The sequence below is a fragment of the Thunnus maccoyii genome, chromosome 8, assembly GCF_910596095.1.
Source record: "Thunnus maccoyii chromosome 8, fThuMac1.1, whole genome shotgun sequence".
NCBI classification, from domain to species: domain Eukaryota; kingdom Metazoa; phylum Chordata; class Actinopteri; order Scombriformes; family Scombridae; genus Thunnus; species Thunnus maccoyii.
In genome coordinates this window covers 9,348,240-9,358,254 of record NC_056540.1, presented here as the reverse complement: position 1 = coordinate 9,358,254, position 10,015 = coordinate 9,348,240, and the positions used below count along the sequence as shown (strand labels likewise).

The following is a 10,015-nucleotide window of genomic DNA, read 5'->3' as shown; positions in this document are numbered from 1 at the left end:
AGGTAATTAGCTTTAATAATTAGCAAGATAAGGAGTACTGCGGGCTTATGTAAGCTATTTTTTCTGTGCCATAGATAAGAGTGGTGTGTAAGCCATGTATTGATACATGTCTGATACTGATTGAACATTTAATTATTAGCTGTGAATATAGAAAGGTTGGTTGTATACTACTACTGATCTGTACTTTGTATTTAAGTATAGGCTTTGCAGTACTGTATATATATTTGTATTACAGCTATGTTAAGAAGTTTTGTTATATGTGGTGCAAATATGTCGTCTCAATGTCATCCTGTGGTTTCCTATAAGTGACTATGAATGATGTGATTATGTAATTTATTGCAGTTTGTAAAATTACATCAGGAGTCTGATTTTACAACACCAACATCCCCCACTTCATGAGTTGTTTTCTCAAAGGATTTGTCTCACTTGGCTCCCTCACAAATTTTCTCACTTCACACCACCCCATTGCTAAAAAGAGTTCTCTTACTGTACTTTTCAGGGTTAATATAACTGCCCCCTCTTTAAAAAAAACAGCCGGTAAACCACACACGCTGGTCTGGCCTGAGTGGTTTACCGGGGCCAGAGCCACCACCACTACTGGTGGCTAATTAAACAGATCTGTGCATTTGCAATATACATATACAGTATTTTATATAATTTATAACCCTAGGAATGAATATCGAGGGCATAAAAACTGTAAAAATGTCCATTCTCTTGAGAGTGAAGCTCTCAGCAGGCTTATTTTCATTGCCAGGTTGACAGAAGAATAGCGTATCTATCACACACAGTATAAAACAATCACACAGAGATAGAGTCTTCTAACAGAAAGATAAAATGGAATGAAGATCAACTTTCTAAGAACTATGCAATGGTTATTGCTGTATAAAAGAAGGCACTTTCTTTTTGTTGCTGCTGTAGAAATAGGGTATAAATCACATGTAGTCTTTTTGTCTAAGAGGACTGCCTTATCTAGCCTTTAATAAAAGAATTTCTCAGAGATGTGTGTGGGGCGGAAGTCACACGGGGCATACCTCCGAGTGTTCAGGGGTTAGCACAACAGCACAGACCTCCTGCACTCTTTCATCTTGCTGTTTTAACATCCCTCCACCCCTTTCACTCCACTCTCTTAAACAAATCCTCTTCTTTCTGACAACCTACTAACTCTTAAATAAATCCTGCCCGATGTGAGATCCCGGCTGTTCCCTCCTGACCCAGACAATACCCCTACGAATATACATGCACACATAAAGAACCCGGGGCAGAACTGTGACCTATACAGACTTTGACCTGTGTGCGTGAAACAGTCAAAGTCCTCATGGACCCAGATGTCCTCTTGGCTTTTAAAACCCGCGCAGCCTCTCCTTTACTTACTTTTCTCCTCTTCTCTTCTCCCCGTCGCTCGCTCTCCTTTCCCTCCAGCCCCTCTGGAGACTCAGTGATAACCAGGGTAGACGGGAGGAGGAAGGGAGCGGAGGAAAGAGGGGTGGAGGGAGGGGAGGAGGGTGGTGAGAGGGAGTTGTGATGTCCCGACTCAGGGATATTTAATCCTCTCTGTGAGGGGCGAGCGTCTCTCTCCCTCTGTTTGGCTTTAGCAGATCAAAGAGGCAGTTCAGATCCTGGCGAGATCGCTCGCTCTCTCCTCCTGAGTGGACCAAAGACGTGCACACACACATGCACGCACACACACACACGTTTCAGTACTTGGGGTGACTGGCGAGGACGTCGGTGGTGGTGGTAATGAGGCAGTGATTGATGGGACTTTATGCTACTTTACTGTACTGTCTTAAACCACCAGTGTTCCAAATAAAATATAATCTGTGTAACTGAAAAGAAGAACCACGTTTGGTTTTGCTCATGCGATTGATCTGGACTGTACTTTTACTTCATCTCACCAGAGTTACACTAGTTTAAATACTAACTTTTTGCTTTAAGAAACTCAAGTTGTGTCTGCTCCCAATCCAACTTGCAGGCTTCCTCATCTGCCATTAAACAAACAAACCTGGAGTCGCAGTAAGGACAATGGAGTCACATGCATATTTGATGCCAAATGCAGTTTCTTTTGGAGAATACTGTTGGCTTTAGGCCATATCTGCAACACTATGTGGATACATTTGAAAAAGCATTTTTCCTGCTTTGGCCCTCCATCCACACAAAGTTGATAAGTCATCAACTAAAAACGCACAAATCTCCAAAGACAGCATTTGAAAACTCTCACATTGTAGTTTTTCTGTGGATAAAGGTTGTTTTTTTTTTTTTATTCAGATGTGATTGTTATGTGGTCCGTTTTATAGAATCCTGATATTTGATGCACTCCTCAGCACTCCACACATCGCCCTGTGATTCGGTCACACAGTGTTCCCTATGCAAACCCTAGGCAACAAGTCAAAACGTTATATTTTTATTCGTATTCCAGCAGCGGGTATTTGCGATCCCTCAGTCTACTGTCTGCCTGGAAAGATAAAAGTATTTCCACAGACTGTGCATACGTTCCAGGAAAGAAGAGGAGCAGAGTCTGTGGAAATATTGAACTTGCTGGTTTCAGTGGGCAAACATTTTATCGTTTTGGCCAGAAAAACATCTGTGTGATCGTGAATACACTCCGGTAGATGCAACCAGATGCTGTATAACATAAAAATATCAGGTTTTGACTTTTAACCTGCATTTTGTGCAGGGAACACTGTGTGACCAAATCACTCTGTAAGGTACAAAGTGTTATGGGCACAGATTGGGCCATTCTTTAAAAAATAGCATAAAATAAGGGGTCACTGTTGTGGTTTTGTTGTCTAAGACGTTAACCATTTAATCACAATGTTCTGAGTTTGATTGTGGCAGTGGGGCCTCCGTTGCATGCCATACTCCTTGCTCTTGTCCCTTGTTTCCTGTCTATGTCTACTGTCAAACAAAGGCAAAATGTCCCCACAAACAAAACAACAGATGAATCGCATAAAGCTGCTGGACCACAGACGTAAATATAGGATGTAGAATATAGAAAGATTTTATATGATTTTATAAGAAAAATTCAACACTTGGGGAAATACGTTTATTTGCTTTCGTGACAAGAGTTAGATGAGAATTTTGATACCAATCTCACACATGAGAGTGGTATTGATTTTCTCATCTAACTCTCAGCAAGAAAGCGAATAGGCATTTTTAGAATAGTCTAACTATTCCTTTAAGTGTTTTTCTGTTATATAGCATTTCAGCAATTCAGTTGACATTGTATGTAAATGGTCCTCTGTGTCTTCAGGTTCCCTGCAACATTTAGTTTATACTGACATACAGTAGAGTCAGAAGGAAAATACACATGATAAGACAACCAAAAGGCCCAAAGCGGCTAGAAAATCAGTTCTATACATAAGGTTTAGGTTGTGGTCTGTAACATCATGTGTCCCTGGGAATTCCCATACACACATGGCTCAGAAGTAAAACATGTTAAACAACTGTGTGATTGTACTCATCAGAGGCGGAGCGCTTTATTGTTGGATGCAATAATGTTTTTCTCATCTAATGCCTAAAATGAGTTTCACACCCATTGCAATAGAGCTCTTGCCAAGTGTTTATAATATTACTTAAAAGATATTCTCTGAGTCATGAAGTGAGTACATTTCAGCGCTTTCTGTTTCATCACCCTGGAGGAATTTGTTAACAGTGGGAGCTGTAAACCGTATAGCTGGCGATAACAAAAGTGATGATTCCAATGTTTCCTTTCTATTTGTATTTTAATTTTATACCAATCCCCTGAAACACACGCACTACTGTACGTACACACACATACACACACACACACACAAATGTAAACCCACGGCTCCCCTGCCACTCGGCTTCTGAGGTTTGCAGGTCTCTGATAGGAAGCCTCTGAAATGGAAAAGAGATAAGAGTAAATAAACAAATAAATACAATAAAACCGAATTTGTGCTGGTTCAGTGCACACAGAGGGAGAGAGGGAGAGGGAAATGGAGAGAGTGCACTCTGCAAGGCCTGACGACAACCCCACAAAGATGCATTCTCAATAAAGCAAAGCAAGTGAATTCATGCAAGTTCCATTTATTCAGTGAAATCTGTTGAGACTGTGCGCTGATAGAGAGAGACACCATTTGGCACTCTAACAATGGAGCTATCAGTTACCGCCTCTGTGTTCCCTCGATATGATCTCCGTCCATTTTATTTAACTGAATTGCTCCCAAAAAAAGCATTTTATTTCCATCACAATAATGTTATTTGGCGTTGTCAGCTAATTCTCTACGGCACAAGCTTTCTTTCAGCCGTTTGTCGATACCTTAGCGGAGGAACCGTGCTAAACCAAATGTTCTGCACAGCCAATCTGCCTTTAAAGCAGTGCCACAGGCTTTGATGTGCGCCCACACCAACACACCACTCCAACAGCCTTTCTTCTCAGATGTTGCTTAATTACACTATCATAGTCTGTTAATTACCTTATCAGTACTGCATAATCCCATGGTCAGTGTTTGAACACCATGTATCAAAGCAAAGCAGGTCTCTTTCATGTGTTTTTTCTTTTTCTTTTTTTTTTGGGCCGTGATTAGTGAATTCAGTGGTTTGCAGATGAAGTTAGTTATTTGCATAGACAATTAATGTCTTGAAGAAAAAATAGAAATAGGTGTGTTTGTTTTATTAGTGTAGTGGTGCTCTTGTGTATCTAATTGTTGCCCCAGAGAGAGGCTCTGGTGTCATTGGAGTAATGAAAGCAATGTGCTGGCCCGGCTCATGGCGATGATGTTAATCATGTTGGGAAATGCCTGTTTGATTATTTTTTTTCTGAGAATGAGATGAGAAAATCAATATTAATTTCATGTCTGTGTAATAAGTATGCTGTTGGAGCTGGAAGGCTTAGTTTAGATACTGGAAGCAGTGGAAGCAGCTAGCCTGGTTGTAACCAAAGTTTTAAAAAGACGTTGACCAACACCTGTAAACACAAATCAACACATTTTATGTTATTTGTTTAACCCACACATAAACAGAAATGTAAAAATGATTATTTCTGATGTTTGGCAGGTTTACATGTTGGAGCTATTTCTTGATCGACAACAGTTTATCCATCCACCCAGCACTTCTGTGCAGTGTCCTTGGCTGTGGTGCTGGTTGGCAGATATGGTGAGTGAGCACAGGTTTTGGTTTCTGTAGAGGCATGATTATATCAAACCTGGCAACCTCACAGTGATGACAAGACTTGGGAAGCTGTGCACTGTCACTGTGCCTGGCTGTTGTTTGCCAAGAAATAGAGGTGCAAAATGGGAAGGGGCGCTGTTTCTGGGGGTGTTTTTCCTCAATCTGTATTCCCATTTAAAAATGTTATTTTAATAACCTGCTCAGTGTAATTTAAATGAGAAACAATGGACTATTCTGGATAATGGTACAGTCCTATGTTTATGTTACAACCACCGGTTTTAATTATTTCAACTTTGTTTTGTTTGAGAGATCAGGCTTTGTCTGTTATTTTGGCATGGTGGAAGGGTCTGAATACTACAATACCCATAAGCCTTGGCTACCACTGCTATGAAGGAGAAGACAGTCAGAGGTGTGAATCAGAGTGGTAACAAATTCAAATGCTTTGTTGTCGCAGTTGGGAACAAAATGTGGAACGATAGTTACTGAATTCATTCAAGATAGATCCAAAATCCAAAAGGTGATTTGATTTAAGCTTCAGGTTGTAATATCTGTTATCTCAACGTTGTAACAAGTAAAAGAGCTCCAATTGTGTCACCTAACATTGTCTGCGGAGAAAATAAACTGCACTTTTACTTCCATTACATTTTGCTTTTAAATCAAACAAACAAGATAGAACACGTGACAGTAATTAGTGACCTTTGGAGATGTTGGTAGACTTTTTGTTTCACTTGGCACAGAGCCAGGCTAGCTTCCAGTCTTTATGCTAAGCCTGACTAGTTCTCACACTCAGTGCACAGACTCAGTATCTATCTTGACATATAGCCTATCTCTCTTGGTCTCTCTCGGAAGGAAATTATTACTTCCCAAAATGTTGAACTATTCAATTTAAGATTTGGGAGCAAGAAGGTGTATGAAGGTCAGACTGACAAGCAGAGTAGTCCTAGTAGATGTGTATCCGTACTGAGATGTTATACGAGAGGATAAGCTCCTATAACGCCTGCGCATGTTTGGTTTGGAGGTTTTAGAGAAGTACAACAATATATTTGCTACATTTATCAAAAAGTAATCTAAAAAATCCTCTATGTTGATGGTTTGGAGTCATGGGGTGACAGCAAACATTTCTTAAATGATATCTGCATGTTTACATTGAGTGCACCTGATGTGTTGCATATGTGTCGATTTTATCTCCACACAACTCTATTTCAGTGTGAAGATGGTAATTAAGAAATAATTGGAGGGGCTAGAGCAATGTTTCTCAAGCGTGGAAGATGCATGCCTAAAAGTTAATTCCACTCAGAATATGTTAACGTATGCACAGATGCTAATGTAGTCTCCACGTAGGGTTCCTGTGTTGTGCACCTCAGTGCTCTCCCTGCGTGCATGTGTTCTTCCCCTCAGCTCTGCCAGCAGCCTACTGGATCTGTCAACTTGGGGAAAATTTCCATTTTGCAGCTAACTCTGCAGCCTTTTGATGGATACGTCTTGCCGACTTTTATCTCTCGGTGCGTCTGCAAACTAATTAATATTTTTTTCTCCCACTCTCTCTCTCTCCCCTTCAGGCAAATATTTGTTTCCTCAGAAGTGAGCGTGGGCAAACCTTCCTCACAGCTCCATATGCTGCCAGCTGCCAATCAAGTGGGCTGGAACCCTGAAACTAATCGCAACCCCCTCCTCCTCTCTCCTCAGTCTCCTCTTCCTCTCCTTCAGCATAAATGAAAGGAGTTGGGGAGAGGAATGGTGTGTGTGGAGGGAAGGGGGGATGTTAAAAGAAAATAAAGACATATAGTTGAGAAGAAGAAAGGGGATGGTTGAGACACGAGCCCAAAGCAGTATCTCCTCTGTTCTGTCTGCCCACACAGAACGCTTCCTGCTTGTATGCAAAGCTCTTTGTTTTTATTTGACTTTATTGTATTTATTTATTGTTCAAATGGATTCTACTGTATCTGTACTGGATATGGTTTGTTTGCCAGACAGCTCAGAGAGTTTGCAGTCCATGTACACAGTGATTTCTGTGTGTGTGCGTGTGTCCAGGTAGCTCCAGTGGTGTGTGCCAGGGCCAAAATACACACACACACACACACACACACACACACACACACACACAGACTGGGCCAAAAAAGCTTTACATCCCCCTGCAGATCAGCAGGAGGTGAATTAAGAAGGCAGCTGCAACAAAGATGAGTATAGCTGTGTGTTCTATCAATCACACTGCTGTATTTACAGGGTAGTAATCTTAAAGAATTTAATAGTCAACCAGTGGGAGGACTCATCCAATGGAGCTGGCCTGATACATGACTTACCCTAAAGAATTCAATCTGCTTCAAACGAACTGCATCGTACGTCAAGTAGCTGTGTGGAGAATGATAAAAGAGAGCTTAAGAGAAAAGTTCAAATCTAGCATTCACACATACCCTGCACATAGTGATGTACAAAGTAGATGTGGTTGTCAGATTATCTAATTCAGAAAGTTACAAAAATTGTCCCCCAGTAGACAGGTGGAGTGAAACCAGAATTTCTGGGCTCTGTTCCAGAAGTAAGAAATCTTCATTCAAAATCTCACGCTGCGTCCGAAATCGCATATAATGCACTACATATCCAATATGTTTACTATCGTTCAACATACTTTTCTGTGAACAAACAGTAGTGTGTATCTTTTTTTGACACACTGAGCTGTAATTATCACATCACTTCCTGAGAGCCCCCTTGCCGGTTGGAGACGAGTAACCATGGTAGCCCATGCCAACCATAAAGTTTGAACACATTTAAAAAATATATTACGCCTAGGAAAGTGAAGTCTTACTTAAATTGAAGTGTTATTGACGTTATGCCAGAGCTGCCTTGGTCGCTGTCGGCCATTGTCTGTTATGTTGTTGTTGTCATCCCTACTGCATTGCATTGTGGGATGTATTTGTTGGCATAGTGTCCAGTGCTTGCATACTGTAATATTTCCCTGGAAATAGTATGCACTTCACGCACTATTGGTTTCATACTAAGGTTTCGGACATACTAAAAAATCTCTCCGGAATTTCAGACGCAGCCCCATTAACGTGTAACTAACTAAAAATCGAGCCTTGGAACAGAATAGTATGCGGCCTGCTTCATATGTTTAGATAAGGACAGTTGTTTTTCGAAAAATCTAATATCGTTACGTTTACGTTTATTAGCAGCCTTTAAAACACCAATTCCAAAATCCTTAGACATTCATGGGTGAAACATCACAGTTCAACAGAGAAGGTGAGTCCGTTAGCAAGTCAAGGGGTTGTGGCTAGTTCAGATATGTTTGTAATAACAGCAGGACAGAGAGGAGTGAACAACTAGAGGGTTGAAAAATGATTCAGAAGAAAGTGTTGGGGAGTTTTATGGACATAAATGAAACCAAGTTACAGTGGTGCAAGTACCCTCACTACTGTGTTTGTAGTTTTTTCATGGGAGCTGTAGTTTTATCTGCGCTAAGTAAAGAGTTTTCTTTACTTTAAGTAAGTAAAGAGTTTTCTTTACTTTAAGTAAGTAAAGAGTTTTCTTCGAATATGGAAAGTAAACCACAGCAACACGCTCCGTTTTTTCATAAAGGCCAATGAAAGAAAAGCTGAATGACAGATTGTATTGAGTCACAGAAGCTTGTGGAACAGAGGTGAGCCCGGACGTGACATCATGACTTTAGCTCTCTATTCCGTGGGAAGGGGTTCATTAGACGGTCCGACAAGACCTTTGTTTGCAGCATATTGAGACCTTAACCAAGGTCTAATAAAGTCAGAAAGCATTTTAGCTTTGTGAGACCAAAACAGGAACACAAGTTTTATCCTCAGTGACAAAAACCTTCCCCAATACAATAAATATACAATTTAACGTAATTCACAAACTTGAACCCTTTTCTCAGACATTTCTGCTATTTGCAACCCCCTAGCCACCAGGCTAAAGAAATTCCCTGCCCAATATAAAACCAAGCTGTTTTCATTTACTATACGTCCTGCCTGTATTTATTTTCTCCAGCACATTCCACCTTGAATTTTTAATTTCTTTTACTGTTTTCAGCAACAAAAACAACATCTGGTGAGTTTGTTGTAACAGTTGAAAACATATTTAATGTATTCACATGGTGGATGATACACAGGAACACGTCTATTCTCTCAGTCAGAAGATACAGCATATGACATAATGTTCTTCATTAATAAATCGACTACTGTATCATACCTTGCTATGTAGTAGAGCCTATTGTATACATAGCAGCCATTCACATGCACCTCTTAACTGTCTCACTCCTGCTATCATCATCAGAGTATGTGTGTGTAAGTGATCCTGTCTTTGTGAGGTTAATTGAAGGCAGGAGCTCTGACTGCCTGAGACATAATCTGTCTGCATGAACAGTATGTATGCATGTGTGTTTATGTGTGCGTGTGTGTGTGTGTGTGTGTTGAGGCGTTGTTTGAGGGGAGGGATGTCTTTAATAAGACCACACTAGTTGTTGGGTTAGGGTAAAATAGAAAAAGAAACACACACAGCAACTCTTCTTTATCCCTCCACCTGCTCCCTCTCTACCTCAACTACCCCTCAATACAGATTAGCAGTGTGTGTGTGTGTGTGTGTGTGTGTGTGTGTGTGTGTGTGTGTATGTGTGTGTGTGTGTGTATCCCGTTCCTGGGGATTTGGGGTGTACAATAGAAACAAAAAAAGCAAGAGTGATGCCATAAGGCTTGCTTTTCTCTCATATCAGCTCTTATCAGGGCAGTCATTTTTGACAGGAGAAAAGCCTTTATCTGGGAGAAACTGTGTCCGTCTGGTCCTGCGTACATACACACACACACACACACACAAAAAGAGCCATGCTCAGGGCCTAGCGGGCTGGGGCTCACACACACAGAGCAGGTAATCGGCTCACTAGTAGAGTTAG

General features: G+C 40.8%; 1 long non-coding RNA gene across 1 annotated transcript; it reads right to left on the bottom strand.

Moving 5' to 3' along the window:
* Positions 1-3,744: 3,744 nt before the first annotated feature.
* Positions 3,745-8,038, bottom strand: LOC121901347. The gene is made up of 3 exons (XR_006097256.1): positions 7,928-8,038; positions 7,428-7,476; positions 3,745-3,855 (listed from the first exon to the last, which is right to left on the bottom strand). It is a non-coding gene; the product is annotated as an uncharacterized LOC121901347 (long non-coding RNA).
* Positions 8,039-10,015: the final 1,977 nt, after the last annotated feature.